Genomic DNA, 20,403 nt, shown 5'->3' on the forward strand with positions numbered 1-20,403 from the left:
CCAGGGAGCCCCGAGCAAGCTACCTGTTGGTGCCTCAGTTTCCTTATCTGTAAAACGTTGTTATGAGAATTACATGAATTAATATGTCCAACTCTGGAACAGTACCTGGCACGTAGTAAGCATGATGTCATTGTTTATTAAATATCTAGCATTTTAGCCATCTACTGTCTATTCATATGCATATACACACAGGTATCTGCTGATTGTATTATTCAGATCCTTGTTTTTTTCACTCTACTTAATTATAATTCTTTCAGAATTTTGCAAATCAATTCTCCATTATCATTAGGTTTTATCCAAATGTATTTCTGTGCATTTTTGTATTATGTATTCACAGCTACATTGCAGGGTACAAAAAAGTTTATAATTCTTCATTTTCCTATGAACACAAAGTTTCCTACTTCCTTCTACATACCTCTCTTGTTCTGTTTAATGGGTAGAGCCTGAAATTCCACTTTCGATGGTATGAGTAAGGCAACCCCAACTTTTGTTTTTATTCTACATTTACCAGGCACATCTTATTTATGATTGTATTTCCAAACAGTAAAAAAATACATTTTAGACGTGCTCTTTATAAGCAGTTGGATTTTGTCTTTCATCCCAGTCTGAAAGTCTTTGGCTCTCTACTGGAACATTAACATTCCATTTACGGTTACGTGGCCGATTTAATTCCATTCCTCCCTTGAACAAACTATTAACTAATATTATGCATGGCTTAGATTTGTTTTTTTTTTTTTCCTCATTCTTATGTCTGCCTGCTTAATCATCTTTCTTCTAATTCATCTTGTATTCTCCATTCACCTCCCCCAAGAAATGAGAATTCTGCCAGGCGACTCTCTATGCGGTGGACTTTATGTGGTTAAACTGTACTTCGGATATTTAAAAGCTGCTACTAGAAGACTTTGGATCAAAGAATGAAAACAAGAGAAAACATTTAAACAATTTTTGCAAGTTATGAGCGTCTTTTTAACAATGGAGAAAACTGTTACTGATTTTTTTTAATGTTTTTTTTCTTCCTAAAATAGAAATTTGGTAGAAAACACAGTCGGTTTAGAAAACAAAAAAAAAAAGAAAAATTACTTCTTTAGGAGTGGAATTCCAGAGAGTGGTGAATATTTTGTTAACAACCCCTAAAAACAAGAGGAAACAGAACCGCGTGTCCCTAAACGCAATCTCTCTGAGACCATAGTAGGTGCTGGCTTTTAGTGACCTTTTCTGACTAACGCCACCAGACGAAAGCAGGCTGGCTGTCGAATATTTACAAGCCTGCACCTAGCTCAAAGTTGGGCCTTTGCAAAAATTGCAGCGACTCTTTTACTTATTAATCTATTCTGTTTTGTAAAGCGCAATTATCCAGTAAACATATCATCTTAACACAGCTTCAAAAGCTAATTAGTACAGGCCCTTCGGAAAACCTCATTTTGGTTCTTCCAATCATTCTGCGTGTGTGCCGCTCGGCTCAAAGTTCCCAGGCTGAGGAAATGGAAACCGTTCCAAAAGTTCATGAACGACTCTGATCTGCATTCCCTCTTCACATTGTCTGTAGACTGTGTGATTTTAAAATTAAATACATTTAAAAAGTTAAGTACATTCGTGGTTAGAGATCCCTGTTAAGCTAGGGAGTCTCTTCCCTCCCTCCCTTAAAAGATGTACAAAATCTTTAAAATGTCCTCATACTGCTGGACCTTCTGTTCTTTTGCCACTATCTGTCCCCACAGGAGCTCATTGTGAGGTAAATGAATGCAAAAGATTCTCACTAGGCATTTTTATTCAAGTCCATCTAGTGCCACATTCCGGAGAACACTTGAGAAGTAAGCTGGGGAGCAGGATAAAAACAGTAGCCAGTTGTCGGTGCTGTCGTTTGTCATCGCCCCACAGACAAAAGGCAGACTGTCCCAGTAAACGGCATTTATTCCTTTCCTATTTGTGGCTTAGGGCTGGAGAAGGGGAGGTGTCACTGGTCGTAATTGTAGAACACATAAATAATAACAGTAGCTTGCAAACCATAGATCAAAGGAAACAGACGGAGTTGGCAGCGATGAAGGCAGGAAAACAGATGCTTCCAGCACAAGCTAATTTACTACCCTTTTAAAAAATATGTTCTCCTTCCTAACAGTAGAAGTGGAATGATTTTGTTTGCCTCTGCAGCTGCAGGTAAGGAGGATGAAAATTCCACATCACAGGTCTGATGAACTATTTTAGGTACCTAAGTGTGTGTAGATGATTTTTCAGGTGAGGGGTGTTTGATAAATCCACAGTCACTAATTTTACTATAGAGATGTAAGCGGTAACCTTTTTGCTTACTCTGAGTGTTACTGTGCTGAGCGCACCGGCTTGTTAAAGCCTATAGCGAGGCACTTGTGAGGTCTTTGAGATTATATTTCTCAGAGAGGAAGATGGATCTTCGGATCTGGGAATTCCTAGCTGGTGAGACACCTGGCCAATCTGACCTCATCAGAGTCTTGTAAGACACCTAGCACCCTGAAGATTGCAGCCTTGAATTACACCTTCTCTATTGGACTCCCCCAAACATGAAAAATATGACAGAGTGCAAGTCTAAAATTGAGCCCGTGTATGATAGAGAGACCATGGGCAACCTTCCCTATCCCTTCAACCTATGGAAACTCAATGGGAGAATTCCCGTAGGATGATAGAGGCCGAGAAACTCTCCCCATGTTATTACAATGTTGAAAGGTTTCTCATTTACTGCTGGTGAAAAGTGTCTATTGTGGCTTCTAATAAAAACCTGTGAAACCACATGGGTGTAAAGCAATTTTTTTTTCCAACTTTTCAAGAACCGGGTGACAACGCTAAGTTCGCTGTTTTAGCTTTGGGTGTGAAGTATTTCACCCTATTTGTGATGGCAGGTTTATATCTGTGCTGCAACCTATTCTTACAACAACATAATTGGAACAAGACTTCACACATGGACAGGCTTTCTCTTTGTGGATTGCGTGCAACCGCTCCAAACGCAGAACATGGTAAGCTACACGTGGATCACACATCAGGAGAGGAGTTTGAGCATGCCACGTGGGTTGTGTGGTGGTCGGTTAGCACTTTTCTAAAAGAAGGTGGGCTTTCTTTAATAGAGAAAGTGGACAATACCCAGAGCACAGAGAGAGAGAGAGAGAGAGAGGGAGAGTTGGCGGTCAGGATGATAACCACGGGACGCCCTTGACAAGGACGAAAACCTGGAGTTTACTGGGAAGACATCTTGGCCATCAGCATTTGAGTCACCAGGTTGCAAACTTTGCTGGTGGTGAGCACCAACATTTGCTTTTGGACAGCAGTTTTGACAGTTGCCTTGCTCTCAGCAAACTGCCACTATTGTTCGTTCTGCTTCAATGCCACTTGACTGTCACAGCCTGTCATGAGGCAAGATAGCTCTCAACCTCACCCTGTCCGACAGGGTTTAATCATTCCTATTACTCCTGTTGCCTTCACGGGCCACCCTGATGCACACAGCATGCAATTCTACCCTCCCCACCGCGCTTGCTTCAGAGGTGTCCACTGGGTTTTTAGCCACAGAGTGATAAGCTACATTATTCTGATGAAATAAAAAAATCAGAGAAATTTATTTATTTTTTTTGTTAAAGCAATAATGCTGAGATGGATCAATTATGAATTAAGCCAAGATGGGAAGGAGGCTGCTTTCTCCTCCCTCTTCAAACTGTGGCTACTTATCTCCTTCCTTGTGCTGTGGAGAAGGGGAGCGGTAACACCTCTATTCCATGAGGACAACACATCAGAAGAGAATCTGTTATTTCTTGATTACAGGGAGCATTTGGGAAAAGACATTAGCAGTGTTTCCCCGACTCACCCTTTGTTTGGGATAGCCTTACATCCGTGTATTTGCTCTTCGGATCTGTGAAATAAGGAGAGTCCCACACCCTGGTCAGGGACCAACTCCTCTGGCACGGAGGTGCTCACGGAGCAGTAGTTAGATATTGGGCATGTCATCACCTATTTCCCAGGAAAGGTCTCTCCACTGGAGCTGATGAGGTGACAGACACCAGGGATTACAACCGGTCTGCTTTTTGCTCATTAAGAGACTGTGATCAGGGGCTATATGCTTCCTCCACAAGGAAGAGAAATCTAAACAGTCTTATCTACACTACTAGTATTGAACTCATCAAGAAGATCCAACAAACCTTGCTTGCTATTTACCCTCACAATGATCCACAAAGGATGAGCAGGGCGGAGAGAGACATCACCAAGGAGTGAAGTGACAGAATTTTATGCATTGATGTCACTTGGCCATGTGTTCATGGATCTCTTTTGGACCACTTGTTTGGGTTAAAATTTGCCCAATTTTGGCCAAATAAGCTGATTTAAGATAATAAATATAACTAATTGGTCTGATTTCTGAAAGGCCACTTCAACTTATGTTCAGATTCAAACCAGCTAGCACAGTGTATACTCATTTTTTTTTTTAAATGGGCTGACTCAAACTTCTTAGCATTCAAGGGTATGATAGATTTATGACTAGAACAATCTGAGTTCTTTCTCTACAATCGTGTTATACTGGAAAATATTTTTTTCATTTATATTTTATTGAGCAAAAAAAGAGTAAGACTATAAAAAAGGAAACCATTTTCATGAAACTAATACCTTTAAAAGTTTAAAAAGAACACAATTAAAAAAATAATGAACTGAATACTCTGCAAATAACTGAACTGTGAAAACTAGGTATAAGATTAGGAGGATTTTTTTTCTCCTTTTAATTAGCATCAGTATAAAAAGCATTAAAAAAACAACTGGTGTCTGAGATGTGTGGACGACCAAGGACATCATTGCCCTAATTTACTGGCATCTTAGTGAGAGAATTGTCCAAACAACTGTCACTGAGCTGAACCTGAAATGTGAAGCAGGAGAAACTGGGAAGTGCTCACTGGCAACGAAGAAATACCCTGGTTTGCACTTGAGGGCTGACTGTCTAAAATCTAACAAAACTGGTGACCTTGATAATGCCTTTGGAAAGGTAACAACAACCAAGGGTAGAGAGTAGCCTGTTGGCCCATACAACTAATATTTTAGTTTTCTGGGAACCCCCAGAAAGGTTAGATTAATTAAGGGTCTTGACTAATAACAGAATACAAATGTCAGACATGGATTGTTATGGGACCATTAGAAACTCCTTGGGACACGTGGATGGCTCCAGTCAGTTGGGTGTCCGACTCTTGACCTTAGCTCAGGTCTTGATCTCAGGGTCGTGAGTGGAGCCTACTCAAAACAAAACAAAACAGGGACGCCTGGATGGCTCAGTTGGTTAAGTGTCCACCTTCACCTCAGGTCATGACCCCAGGGTCCTAGGATCAAGTCCCACATTGGGCTCCCTGCTCAGCAAGGAGCCTGCTTCTCCCTCTCCCTCTGCCTGCCACTCCCCCTGCTTGTGCTCGCTCTCTCTCTCTGACAAATAATTAAAAACAGAACAAAAACAAAACACAACTCCTTAAAATTGTCCAGTTCTTAAATAAAAATCATGACCACAGTCCTGTTTGCCTGCCATCCATGGCCCTCCAGGATTCAATGCTGCCTACTGTTCCCACTTTGCTCTAACTACCTCCCAGCCACAATCCTCATGTTCCACCAGATTGGCTTAGTCATTATTTATTAAATAAGTTTGGTGAATTCACATGGTTATTCCTTTGTTAATGCCATTTCCTCTTGGAATGCCCTTCTCTTCGTCACCATTTGAAATGGTATCCATCTTCTGAAGGCAGATTTCATAATCTTTTTTATCCACGAAAAATTTTCTCATTTCTCCACCCAAATATTTCTCTCCTTATTGAACTTTTAACGCATGCTATCTGCACTTTTACAAAAACAGGTTACTTTGCATCGGTCTTTATCTATTGTATTATAAGCAACTTGAGAAAGCAAAATTGTGTGATTTTATATATATGAACATGTGTGTAATAATATATATGTAATATACATAATATATATGATAATTATATATACACACATATACATATGCAAATCACTAGGAATATAGAACACAATCTGGGAAGTAATAGCATTCAATAAATGATGAATTGTTATCACCTCTTCCTTTTTTGTTAAAACTAGCACAGATAACTTCAATGTTGCTTTTGTCAAATATGCTATTGTGATTGTTGGTCTTGTTACTAGACTGAAGATTTGTGATTAGTAAACTGATTTATAGCTTGAAAGGTAGCTTAATATCTGCCAATATAACTACATCTGTAAAAAGTGTTTTACAAGGAACATACTTGGGGGCGCCTGGGTGGCTCAGTAAGTTAAGCATCTGCCTTCGGTTCAGGTCACGATCCCAGGTCCTGGGATCGAGCCCCACATCAGGCTCTGGAGCCTGCCTCTCTTTCTCCCTCTGCTGTTCTCCCTGCTTGTGCTCTCTCTCTCTGGCTCTCTCTCTCTCTCAAAAAAAAAAAAAAAAAAATCTTACAAGGAACATACTTGGTCGGTTTCATATGGTTGCTTCCTTTCCCCACACTGTTTCTCTACATGAACGAATCAAGCCTCATTAAACCCCCACATTCCATTAACTGAAGAACTTTCCCCAACATCGTCTGCTGACTCAGGAATCCCGGTCATCATTTTGATGAGCACATACTTAACAGAATGTCTCCTCTGTACCTAACCTAGTACTGTGTGTTGGGACGACTTGCCAAGAAGTCTCAAAGCCTCTCCGCCATCTGCTTGTTCAAAGTCAAAAACAAACAAAACTACGTGCAAATAAAAAAAAAATCACCTCCTCCAACATTTCTTTAGGGACCGAAAATTTTGTCATATGCCACTAATATGGTGCGAGGTATCATTTCCACAGAGTCTCTTTGCTGCCGATCGCCAAGAAGTCGGTTTGAGTAATCGGCCAGTAGTCGAAATGTGAGGACAATGGCGCAAGCCCAAGCACCAACCTGTACAAATATTTTTATATCTGAACTCAGGATAAATCCATCTTTTTTTTTTTTCATTTTTGTAAAACAACTGTGGGTATTATCCAAAAATAACTGACTGTTAATTAGACAACTAGCCAGATCTATGATGCTCCACGCGGACTCGGGGTATTGTCTCACCATCTGTGCTGCCTGTCTGTTTCGAATTACGGAGTGCTGGGAGGGGGATCCGAGAGATAAGGACTCGGTGGCATAGGTTGTCTCTGCGCTCGCTTTCAGAGGGGAGATGTTTTTCTCTTTTATGCTAGAGGATTCCAACCCACCTCTTCTCTTCCAACGTATTTCTGTGTGAAGAACACCTGACCTCGAGTTCGCGGGAGTACCAGGTGCAGCTCTGATTACCTTCAGGTGTCCTACTGCTATTTGTACACAAGTATTTTCGTTCCTTCCTGTCCTTTGTGTCTTATTTTTTTTTTAACACCCGAAAACTTGGGGATTTTTTAATTTCCTTTAAACAAACAGTATCCCACTTACTAAGCAGAAAAATGCATCCGCAGATGAATCATGATCGCATACTTCCCCATCACATGTGAGCTTTCAGCCATGAACTGTAAATCTCTATCATGTGAGTGGAGCAGGTAAAGGCTTTAAACTCTTTCCAGCTGATGGAATAAGTCTTGTCAGTTATTAAACTGCCACTGAGCTATTTTTAGTGTCTTATTTTTTTCAGTACTTTTTTTTTCTTGGTTATATTGTATGCCATGATTTGAAAGATAGGGTTTTTTTTTTTTTTTTTTTCTGTTTTAGAAGCAGAAATAGAAATTTCTAGCAACTGTTGACCTTAGTTTTTCATAATTTTGCTTTCTGTTCTGCGCTGGCTTTGTAGCAGGGGTTTTTTGAGTAAAGAAAGCTGGGGTATGTTGTTAATAATTCTCACCCCAAAAGCTAAAATGATACCATTGTAGTGCAAGATAGGAAGGATTCCTTTCCCTACTTTGGTCTTGATTGATACGTACATTGCACTTTAAATCCAAATGCAGTGACAAGGAACCTCGCCAACTTACACAATGAGTGACCTTGTCACAAAGGAGGACTCATGTCCTTTCCACTGAGCTGCTACGGTGGAGTGAATCAAAGATTGGGACAGCCCTGAGGTTGTCAATATCAGAAGTAACTGTCTATACGGGAGAGAGATTAGGAATAGGAGCCCGGGCTGCTGCTTTCTAAGCCAAAAACCTTAGAAACAGCAACTATAGGGAAGAAAATTGAAACAAAAAGCAGGGAAGTTGTGTTAGGAAATAAGATAGGGGTCAAGTGGATGAATTACAAAAAACATGTTAAGCATACCTGGTAGAAAGGGATGGGCTCAGGCACGGGCAAAAACACTTTGATATTGCTTCTGTGTCTTCTTTCTTTTATCTGCCCTTAATTTAGAGGGGAGTACTTGTTTTTCCCCCAAATAATCAAAACTCCCAACCCGACTCCAATGCACAAACAAGGTGTGACACCAGTTCATCGAAATGGACTACAAGTAAATGTGAGTGAAGGTTAGCAATGCTCCTGCTCTGTGGCCAGAATCATGGGGTCCTTTTCGTTAAACTGACTGTTGGTTCTGCATGTGATGAAGTCGGTGCTCATGCCTGTTAATTCACGACTTACTTCTGCTGTTGCACTTCTGAAAATGTGTAAGGGTTCTAGAGCGGAAAAGGGGTATATAGCAACATGAGAGGAGAAAGTTCCTAGAATGGTCACTGGGAGGAATTTAAGAGTCTTGGATTGCTGACTGGGCAATTGAGTTTGGTTTTGGTTTTGTTTTTGTTTTCTTTAGAAGGCTTTAGTAAGGGCTAAATTTAATTAAAAAAAAAACAAACAACATTCTGACTCTAACTTCAGCAGGAGACAATATGGTTCACTGGAAATAATTCTGGCTTTCAAATCATAGTCTTGGGTTGAAAGACTGTATCCATTGCTTACTTAATGAGGAACCCTGTGAACTTGTGTCTCAGTTTCTAAATCAACGCTAATCCTGCAATGTTATTGTAAACATTAATGAGGCAGTGATGCAGAGTCCCTAATGTTGAGCCTCTTACAAAGTAAGCACAAAGAATTTATCCTAATAAACATAAATCTATAGGAAGCAATTTTGACCATCCTACTGAGTGGTGTGGCCAGCTGCAACGTACATTTGGTGCCTGTTTGAATAAGCTTGTAGACCCAATGACAACCAACTAATGAGATGATTATATTCACAAATTATTACTTCCCAAAATATCTTAAAATAATTAAGTCTGTGCAGAAGTAGATAAAGCCTAAGTCAAGGACATGACAGTATAAAAATTAAAACACAGTAATTGATTACCTTTTTCTTAAAATACATAGGTGTTCTTCATTTACACTTGTTGTGAGCTAATGGCATAATTTTAGAATACTGTCCTCTAAAGATAACTCTCTGGGTGGCTGTTATGCTTTTTAAAAGCCACCCATTATATGAGTTGCCCAAAACTGACCCAACTAACCTTGGAGAAGGACTGAAAGAAAGTTGTGGTCTCCCATATCAAGAATTATAAAGTAAAATCCTATTGAGATGGATCTCCAGAAAAGGATCAATTGAAGCCACTGAGTAGAAAAGTCAATCTTGCCCAATTCAGTTAGAACAGAAACAAACAAACATACAAAAAAATGGGTTTTATTTAACCGTTGTGATAGACTTACGGACCTAATATAAGTTACAAAGTGGGTGAGACTGTTCAGTACTGAAGATAAAATTTTCTTTGGCTTTTCCCACCTCTTTCCTCATTTAAGACACATACTAGGCACCGAATAAGACACAGTCCATCCTTGCCTGAAGAACTCATAATTCTGTTCCCTTTCCTAGGGTTCTTCTACCCCCAACCATGTCGAAAGTGTGCTTTCAAGCCACCTTCTAGTACCTAAGGGCCTGCCAACCAATACCTTGCCCACATTTCATGCTGGAAATTTTCTTGTCTCATATCTATTACAATATTCCTTTCTTGTGTCTCATTTCCTCTCTGCTTTCTGTCATGGACTAAAGCAAATATAGATAAACAATCTACTGGTTTATCAAATGGATAGATTGAGGGATTAATAACTGATAACTGGATTCTCCATCATTGCTTTGGAAGGGATTTTATTTTAATAAAAGACTGAGACACAAACACTAATCCAGAGGAGTAAATATTAATGATCCTGTGATAAGATATTAAGGGATATATTCTGGACAGGTGAGTGTTTCTGGAACCCTTCAAAAATACTTTATATTTGATCTATATATTAAGCTATCTCTGGTTATCACAGTTACAGAAAGAGATCAAATTTGATGATAAAATGTACTAATTTAAAGGAAATCCTGAGACAAAAGTAACAGTCTCAGGTTGTAATATATAACACCCATCTTGCGATATTCATAAAAGAAGTCGAACTTGCTAACCCCTCAACCATTATGAAAGTATACAATATTAGCAATAGGAGCACAAAATATAATGACTTTAAAAGGAAGTGGTCTTTTGAAACACTACTTTACAGATGAAAAGCAAGTAGACTTTCTCTTTATTACAATCACATCACACCCTCAAACATTTTTCTTTTGAATGGGCAGAAATGAGTTTTCTTTTTTAAAAAAGCAGTATTTCAAACAATGTGTTTTCTTGTGATAAGAGATCTGTTTTAATGTCTTTATAAAAGAGGACCTTCAAAATGGTATGTTAAGGGGGAAAGCGTTAGGATTACAAATCACACTGATTTTAAAAGGACCCCAGATTCTGTAGAATTGCTCCACCCCTTACCAAGTTCTTTCAGAGAGATGCACTTTTTTTCTGGAAGATTTATGTTAGAGTTATTTGTTAGTTAGCACTACTTTGTAAAGGAAAAAAAAAAAAGCCCAAAAGGACCCCCTCTTAAAATTTCTCAAAACTTAGCTCCCACTATTTGTTTTCTAATCATGGGGAGAAATGTCAAATTAATGTATCAACTTCCTAGGAATCATCTCTGTAAAAATATTGTGTGGAGAGTAACAAATTATGAAGCCAACTTTACTATATTGTCTTGCTATATTCCATCCCTCCCTGAAATAAGTGCTTTCTTTCAGCTTCTTAATTTTACCACATTACAATATAGTCTCTAACACAGAATTTAATATAGTCAATATATTTCTTATTTTGCAAAATTATTTGAAAAATAATTTAGAATTATTCTACAAAGTTCTAGATTTAAATTACAGTGTAATAATTTATGCATGGTGTATGCGATGACACCTGGCCCTTGGCCTCTTGTCTAACAATACACTAGACAAGAATTATTACTCCATAATTCACACCCTGTCATGTCTTATTGCTTAATTAAAGCACAACTTTCCTCTACATGACAAGCAATTGGACTGTTAACATTATAGATGATTATCCAACCTAGCATATTTTATTTTTACAACTTACTCTTTTTATGTACACATGATGCTCATTTCAGGTACATCTACTTCTGAAAATATGAAAAATCTGTTTCTTTACTTACTTTCTGGCTACCGTACAAATTGCCACTTGCAAAAACATGGGCAAAATATTGTATGTTAGAAATTAGTAATTTAGGTGTTGAAATAACAGTCCCATATCTATAAAGCAAATTGATGTATGAATTTGAGGGCCTCTGAGTATAACAGTTTCTTTTCTCTGTTCTATTATTGATCAAGTAAACACTAAGGATGCTGCTTATGTGCCCATACTTGTAAAATAAATTTAAATAAATAAATGTGTAGGGTCTATATAAGAAAACCTTAAAACTCTTCTGAAGAATTCAGACAGAATGAGCAAATGATAAAACCAAGCATACACATGAGTAAGAAAAGTACATAGCAGAAAGGTATTGATTTTTCACAAATGTATCTATGAATTTAACAATGATTCAATAAAAATTTAAAAATCAACATTTTTTAATATGACAAAGTGATACTAAAGTTTTTGGGTTAAAAACCTTCTGCCTATAGCTACCATGTAATTTTTTTTGGTTCCTATTTATAGCGAAATTCCTTCGGAGTGGTCTGTACAGAGAACTTTCAATTTCTCTTCTCTCATTCTCTTGAGCCAACTTCAGTTAGATTTTCTCTCCCACCACACCACCAATGACCCAACATTGCTAATCCCATCTAATCTTCATGTTCCTTGATGTGAGGACAGCATTTTACAAATGGCTTCCACTGGACTTCCAGGAAACCATCCTTTTCCGGTTTCCTCCCCCTTCACTGACTACACCTCAGAATCTTGACTTCTAAACATTGGGGTGCCCATGTCTAAGCCTTTGATGCTCCTTTCTGCTTCTACCCATGACTGCTCCCTCAGTGACTTCCCCCCAGTCTGGTGACTTCAATACCTTCTTTATGCTGGGAATTTCTAAAGTCCTATTTCTAACCAAGACCTAAAGAACAGATTCTTGTATTAATGCTGTTTTCCTGGCATTTCCAACTGGACACTTAATAGGCATGTCAAAGTAAATGGGTCCAAAACAGGACACTACAAACGTTTTCCTTCCCCACCTTAACAACCTACAACTCCATCCTTCTAGTTGCTCAGACCAAAAACTTTGGAGTATCTCTGGCTCTTCTAGATCTCTCATCTCAGACGCAACCCATCAGAAAATTCTGTCGGTATTCCCTCCAGAACATATGTGGAATGTGAAACCACGTATCGCCACTGTCTCTTTTCCCGTCCTGGTCCGAGCCATTGCCTGGATTATTCTAATGGTCTTCTACCTAGTGTTCCTGCTGCCGCCCTTTCTCCTCTTCCGTCTATTCCCAGCACAGTATCCAGGGCCGTCCTTGCAAAACATACATCTGCTCATGCCATCTTCCTCCTCAAAATCCTCCAGTATTATTCCACATCCAGAACACAAACAACAAAACACACATACACACACACACAGAACAAAATACAATACTTTAAAAGCTTCGCATCTTACATAGATTAAAAGCTAAAATTGATTAGTAGCCTCTAGCCGTCTGTCTCTAGGAGTCTGCTATGTTCTTCCTCTCCTGCCTACACCCCTGCTTTCCAGCCGTTAGCCCCTTCGTGCCACTTGCCTCCGGGACGAGTGTCCTTTCTCAGAGCTTTGCACATGTTCTTCTTTCTGCCTGGAATGCTCCCCAGCTGCCTACAGAGGCCTTTCCCTCACCTCCTTCAAGTCTTTGCTCAAGTATCACTTTCTCAATAAAACCTTCTTTATTGACAAAAGCACTTCCAAGCATCCTCCCCTGTTTTATTTTTCTTCAGAGTACTTACCACTATTTCTCTGTTTCTGTCCCTGTCTTTCTCTCTCTCTCTCTCTCTCTCACACACACCCATACACACACACACACACACACACACACACACACACACATTTATTCTGTTTACAGTCTGTTTTTCCACACAAGAATGCATGACCTATGAGGGCCAGGGTGTTTTTTTTTTGTTGTTTTTTTTTTTGTTTTTTTCTAATCTGTTTTGCTTACGGTTACAACCCTAGCACTAAAAATAGTGCTTGGTACATAAAAATCCATGAGTAAAACTTGTAGAGTGGAGGCATAAATGGTATGTAGATAATTAAAGGGCTCTGCATTTCTGTGGAAGAAATATTAAGACATTATAACTAGCCATTATTTTAGAGGGGAGAGGCTTTTATAAATGTGTCTTTTTTTCTATCGTTAGTTTTTGTTATTTAAAATTATAACCAAAACTATGTTGGCATTGATATTACAGGATATTATAGTGTATTTGTTGATTTTTTTCTGTATACTCTGTCTTTTAAAAAAATGTAACAAATTTTATTTTACATAAATCCACAAAACCTTTAAAACTGCTGTTGCAGTTACAAACAAGCAACTCACCCAGTGACCAAACAGTGGTAGAATAATGAGTTGTCCAGCTAACTGAATAGTCCCACATCTAAAGAATGACATGAATTCTAAACGAGGAAAGAGTCTAAGAAACCTATCAACCTACTGAAGCAATAAGTATATGAAAAGTGTTCTGTTTTGAAGACAAGAGAAGAGTTCACTGAGGTTTTATTTTACTGTATATAGTACAATAGTAGAGGATAACCAACACGTCTCTGGGTTTGTCCGTTTATGTATCAAATAATAATAATAATATGACTATGATGCAATATAGTCACTGGAAACTTGGATCTGATAGCCCGCGTTCGGAAACAGATTAGAGTAAGAGCTGATTTTATTAGCTTGAGTGATAGGCTATTACATTAATGGTTCCATTCGAGGCACGGTGGCCCTGGCTCACCACCGTGCTGACTACTCCATTTCATAATGACTTACGGTTTTCTGGCAGGCATCAGCACTTTGATGACCCAACATCTATGAAGAAAAACGTTGATACTAATTCTGGTACATTTTACCGATTTAAATCCAAAGGTATTGTTAATATAGTATTATTAAAGTATGTTGAGTTTTTTGTGAACTGCATTAAAAATATGTGAATTCAAGTAGGACTATCTGCCAACTGATGAGCATATGGTTACTTTTTCTCCTAATAAATATTTCTACAGATAAGAGACTAATGAAGCACACAGTGATACTGCCTTTTCATGATTATTAAATACATAGATTCTCAAGAGAGATGAATAGATTTAGGTCATTCCAAGCACCACTTCATAGAAAACTACCTTACGTACCTTACCTTGCTTAGCACATATCATTTGATGAAAGAATGGGACATAAACACATAATTACAGAAAATTAAAGGCTTGGATTTTTTGAGAGACATGCTTCATGTTCATTACACCTAAATAATTTTTTTTAAGCAGAAAATGTTATATGACTTATACCTCAATGGTCTCGATACATTATATTTGGGTCCTGGTAGCCACCAGATAATAAAAGCATCTAACAGTCAAGAAACTGTTCCATTTTTATTCCATTTCAGTCTTAGCAAGATAGTCTTGATGTTAAAAGCATTTTATTTTTTTTTTACGAGATTATAAGCTCAGGATTTTCTGATCTCTCTCAATTTTTCTCCACTTCAGGTTTTCTCCCAGGTAATGATATAGCTATTTGATAGAAATGTGGCCATCTTATGATTTTCTTTTTAAGTGGGGCTCCACATTTTTCACAATTTGGAACAGTAGGCACAGCAAAGTGCGCTGGAATAGAAAGAGAGAAAGTGTGGGGGCAACATGTTCTCCGGAATGTTTTAGGAACCCAAAATCTTAAAAAAAATTCTGTTTGATTTTTGGTACTAGGACACGATGGTCCCCCGAAATATTTTCTGAATCCAGTCCTGTTTCCTTTTATCACTTATTTTCTCTACCTTTGCCAGTACCGATTTTGGGGGTATGTTTAGGTTTGGCAGTTTATTTATTATTTCTAAAACCTACTTCACGATTTCTATCATTTGGATTTTCTTTCCCTTTTGTTCTCACTGTTTGCTTTTCCACTTCTACTCACTTTGATGTATCCACTTTATGCTTAATAATTTCTCCATCTAGGTTTCTTGTGGTCTTCATCCTTTTACTCTTGCCATTTAAAATTTTACACAGTAGAACTCAGGCCCTATTTTCATTTTGTCTGAATGACACATATATTTTTAGTGATAAATTTTAAGTAAATAATTCAATATCCTAAATTTCCCATATTATTCATATTGTCCTTGAAAATAATTAAAATGGTGGGCTTTTCACAATTGTTGAGACAGTTTTAAAAATTTGTGAATAAAAATTTAAGATATAGATGGAGATGTTTAATATGATATAATTGTCTTCATTTCTATCAAATAGCATGTCTCTTAATTTTATTTTAGACTAATAAGCCATCTAGTTTATACCAAGTGGTTTATTAGATCTTAGGAAAGTCAGAGCCTCGGAATACCTATAACAGCATAAAAGAAATGGATGAACTGAAAGCCTCAGAATGAAATGAACATAAAAGAAACATTTCAGTATGGTCTTTGGTGAGGCTGGGGATTAGGTGTGCTTACAATTAGGTACGTTTCTCAAAACCAAACTCAAGGACTAAGGTTGGGTTTGATTTCAAACAATCCCTCCGTAGCATACGCGTTGGTTGCTATGCAACACAATTTAATATCAACAAATGATGCCAAGTGATTTTTGCATACTGTAATTGGCTTGCGAGCTTTGCTGCTTGAAAATTGCAAAGAGAATGCGGTTATTTAAATTTAAATGGCTATGTTAAAAATGCTAATTTTTATAATTAAAAAAAAAACTACAACACAAAACTTACATCTTAAAACTGAAGAAAAGAACTGCCTTCTGTGATAATAAATGTGCAACAGTCTGGAAAGTTTCTGTTTCCCCCTTTGGGAAAGCATAGAACATATTGAAATAACTCTTTATGCTGGTCTACTCACCTAGCTTCTCTGATGAGTTGGCTGTGGAAAGCCTGTGTAGAGGCAGAGCTCAATTAGTGTAATTTATGTATCCTTGGACGTCAATCATTCCTGTTGAGAGGTGGGACTCGTAAGCTCTCAGTGCATTAATTAAGAGCTTATCTCAACAGAGCCATCTTTCTACCTAAGGACCAAAAAGAAAGTTTTAATTAGATTTTTAAAAGCAAGTATGTCATATATGAAAGCAAGTATAGTTCTTTAGTTGGTACGCGAAGCAACAACTGGAAGGGGGTATTCCAAACAATACAAAGGGCACACGTTTTCAATCATCTGCGATGTTATCGGTAAAGGGGGGCGGGGGAAGCATCCGTCTCAAACCTTGGTCTCGGCCCTTGGAAATCACTTCATGGAAATAACTAAAGTTTTGACTGTGCTGTTGCATTGCCAACATAATTATTGGACCCCTGTCTAATTATTGATGCAGAGCTGATGCTGATCAAGTGGAATTACAGCATTGAGGACAGACAGTGTTTTTCTCTGATGGCTGGCTTTTTGTTCCGGGCTAGCTTCAGACTGAATATGCAGTGGGCGATACAATGCAAGTTCAGCAAAACAAGAGTGAGGGAACTTGCACAGCACATCAATTTCATTGGTTCAGCGATGGAGTGAGTGTGCTGTTGTTCACTAACCTAAAAATACAGGGACTAGCGAGAGGTAAAAACTAGCGGGGCTCGCTGGTGTCAGCTGCTTGAGAGAGGCTGTCCTCTTGGAATGGCTTGTGTGAGGCCATCAAACACACTCCTTAGGGCTCACTTGGGAAATAATAGATACATTATTGATTAAAATATTTATAAATTAAGGGAGGGAAACAAATTTTAAAAGCTAGTTTGGAATCTAGAAGGGCAATATATCTATTAATAGCTATTAACCCCTCCCTCATCATAATGAAGGTGGGGAGGTTAGAATGCATGCTTGGGAGAACAAAACCGAATGAGCTTGCCAATGTCAAGAAAAAAATCAAATAGTGACAGCAAAAGGAAAAACAAACAAACAAACGATAAAACACCATCGTAAGTCACAGATATGATGAATACATTACCCAAGCTAAAACATTCCAAAAAATCAGTCCCAGAAAAAGTAGGGATGCAAATTTCGTGCTTTCAGAAAGGTTGTAGACAATGGGGAAATATAAACCCACGCATGAGGAGCACAAAATAAATGATGTAATAATTATAAGGGGGTTTCTAACAGGGACGACTGGCTCAGGGGCAGATGCCACAGAACACAAGGGATGCTCTGCTCCCTGGTTCAACATAACAGAAACTGCGTTCCAGTGTTTTGCATTGCTATTATATTTCATGTTGTTTTTCTAAGGGAGGGTGTTTAGAAAATCCAGTTAGTGTATATGCTATAAATTTACCACCTAACTAGCTAGCATACTTGACGCAGACTGAATAACAGCAACAAACCTGACAAAAGAAACTATAGATTTTATAGGTATATGGTTGTGCAGTATGTTTCTAAATGATAGTATATGAGGAAACCATTACTATGTAGAAAATTTGTCAAAAGAATAAAGCTGGAAAATTGTAACTCATCATTTATGTTAATGTTCATAAAGATATTTTATAATCCTTTCTCTACTCTTTCCCCTCACATATTTTCCCAGCTATTTTGCCTCATTTATTGTGCTGTATAATGTTTATTGCACAATACATAGAGTAGTACTCCCCAGATACAAACTGGCAATTGTGCTGGTTACACCAATCTTGTGCGCCTGAAAAATTTATGTAATACAACATCCTGCATTTGAGTACCATTTTTGTGTCCTTCAATGCATCTTTTTATTTGCATTTAAGCCAGGGTATATTACTGAGCCAAATTACTCTTTTATTATACTAAAGGATGTCTAAATGGTAATATTCATATACATAGTTTGTGTTTTATGACTGTGTGCAATTTGTGTACCTTAGGACTCTGTTTTCCAAACAATGTTTAAATTCTCTTTATGACAGACTGAGGACAGAACATGTTAAAGTTAATGAGTATTTAGTACAATTGTTTTCGAAGAAATACACCATGATGTGTTTTTCCCTGAGCTGTCAGCTTTTTATGCTTCCCTCCCCCAAATCAGTTACAATTAGTTTTGTGATGTGAAAGCACCTTTTCGCAACACTGACCATGGCAACTTTGTTATACATTCCCTGTCAGTTTCCATGGGCTGTGTTTCTTTTTTTTTTTTTAATTTTTTTATTGTTATGTTAATCACCATACATTACATCATTAGTTTTAGGTATAGTGTTCCATGATTCATTGTTTGTGCATAACACCCAGTGCTCCATGCAGAACGTGCCCTCCTCAATACCCATCACCAGGCTAACCCATCCTCCCAACCCCCTCCCCTCTAGAACCCTCAGTTTGTTTTTCAGAGTCCATTGTCTCTCATGGTTCTTCTCCCCCTCCGATTTCCCCCCCTTCATTCTTCCCCTCCTGCTACATTCTTCTTCTTCTTCTTTTCTTTCTTAACATATATTGCATTATTTGTTTCAGAGGTACAGATCTGAGATTCAACAGTCTTGCACAATTCACAGCGCTTACCAGAACACATACCCTCCCCAGTGTCCATCACCCAGTCACCCCATCCCTCCCACCCCGCCCCCCACTCCAGCAACCCTCAGTTTGTTTCCTGAGATTAAGAATTCCTCATATCAGTGAGGTCATATGATACATGTCTTTCTCTGTTTGACTTATTTCGCTCAGCATAATACCCTCCAGTTCCATCCACGTCGTTGCAAATGGCAAGATCTCATTCCTTTTGATGGCTGCATAATATTCCATTGTATATATAGACCACATCTTCTTTATCCATTCATCTGTTGATGGACATCTTGGCTCTTTCCACAGTTTGGCTATTGTGGACATTGCTGCTATAAACATCGGGGTGCACGCAGCCTTTCGGGTCCCTACTTTTGTATCTTTGGGGTAAATACCCAGTAGTGCAATTGCTGGATCATATGGTAGCTCTATTTTCAACTTTTTGAGGAACCTCCATACTGTTTTCCAGAGTGGCTGCACCAGCTTGCATTCCCACCAACAGTGTAGGAGGGTTCCCCTTTCTCCGCATCCCCGCCAACATCTGTCGTTTCCTGACTTGTTAATTTTAGCCATTCTGACTGGTGTGAGGTGGTATCTCATTGAGGTTTTGATTTGGATTTCCCTGATGCTGAGCGATATTGAACACTTTTTCATGTGTCTGTTGGCCATTTGGATGTCTTCTTTAGAAAAAATGTCTGTTCATGTCTTCTCATGGGCTGTGTTTCTTAAGCGCATGATAGAAGGAATAGGCTTCAGAGCAGGTAGTAAATTTGTGTGCTGTTAGCCAAAGATATGAATTTTCTTACTATTTAATTTGCAGCTTCAACAGAACCCAGCTTGATGTTGCTGGAGGTAGAAGGAAGCCTTTTCCTAAATGAAATTTCCTTGTTTTTCTATAAGCAGTTTTCTCCACTTAATGGCACCTGTTGAATCGGCTAAAGCAGAAACCAGCTCACATAGTAACTGGAACAATGGATCCGTACTAGGCTTTGTGCTTTGCTCTGAACTTGCTGGCAGTGGTGCAATGGCAATCCAAGGAAGAAACCTTGGTCTGTGTGTGGGGAATGGCAGCCGATGGAAGATCCGGCTTCATCTTCTGCCCTACCTTATTATAAGAAATCACATCATTTTTCAGATTCTGAGTTTGCGACTCCACCATGTCATTGCCCAAGACTCTCCTATGCTCCGAGAATGATTCTGTGTTACCAACTACACACTTCTCATCTTTTCCCCTTAGCGGCCACCAGGACAGCGGCAGGACAAGAAAATACATGGCCTTGTCTCTTCTCCAAAGGTTCTGGTGAGCCTCCCCTATTTCCTGGCATTCTGGCAGGGGTCATTGAAAAGTATAATTTGATGGACTGGGGGTTGATCCAAAAAAAAAAAAAAAAAAAGCGAGCCCTGGTAGTGACATCATTAGGCTCCATTTGTTTCAATTTCAATTTTAATTCATTTGCTATGTAAGAATAGCAGAGTTGAAGTTGGCATTATTGTTTTATTAATTATATCTGAGTGAATACAGTCACATGAAGCTATGTGGTCCAGGAAACAAAGCCTTAGAGTACATTTTACTCATTGAATAGTTTTTACCA

The 20,403-nt window shown here is 38.5% G+C and overlaps 1 protein-coding gene across 1 annotated transcript in view; it reads right to left on the reverse strand.

Moving 5' to 3' along the window:
• Positions 1-20,403, reverse strand: part of TENM3 (teneurin transmembrane protein 3) — a 2,501,300-nt gene that overhangs the window by 940,651 nt on the left and 1,540,246 nt on the right. Inside the window, exon 6 of the mRNA XM_032413691.1 lies at positions 16,238-16,400. The gene's annotated coding sequence lies outside the window, so the exon portion shown is untranslated. The remainder of the gene's footprint in view (positions 1-16,237; positions 16,401-20,403) is intronic.

This window comes from Phoca vitulina, unplaced genomic scaffold, assembly GCF_004348235.1.
Source record: "Phoca vitulina isolate PV1807 unplaced genomic scaffold, GSC_HSeal_1.0 scaffold15, whole genome shotgun sequence".
In the NCBI taxonomy this organism is placed as follows: domain Eukaryota; kingdom Metazoa; phylum Chordata; class Mammalia; order Carnivora; family Phocidae; genus Phoca; species Phoca vitulina.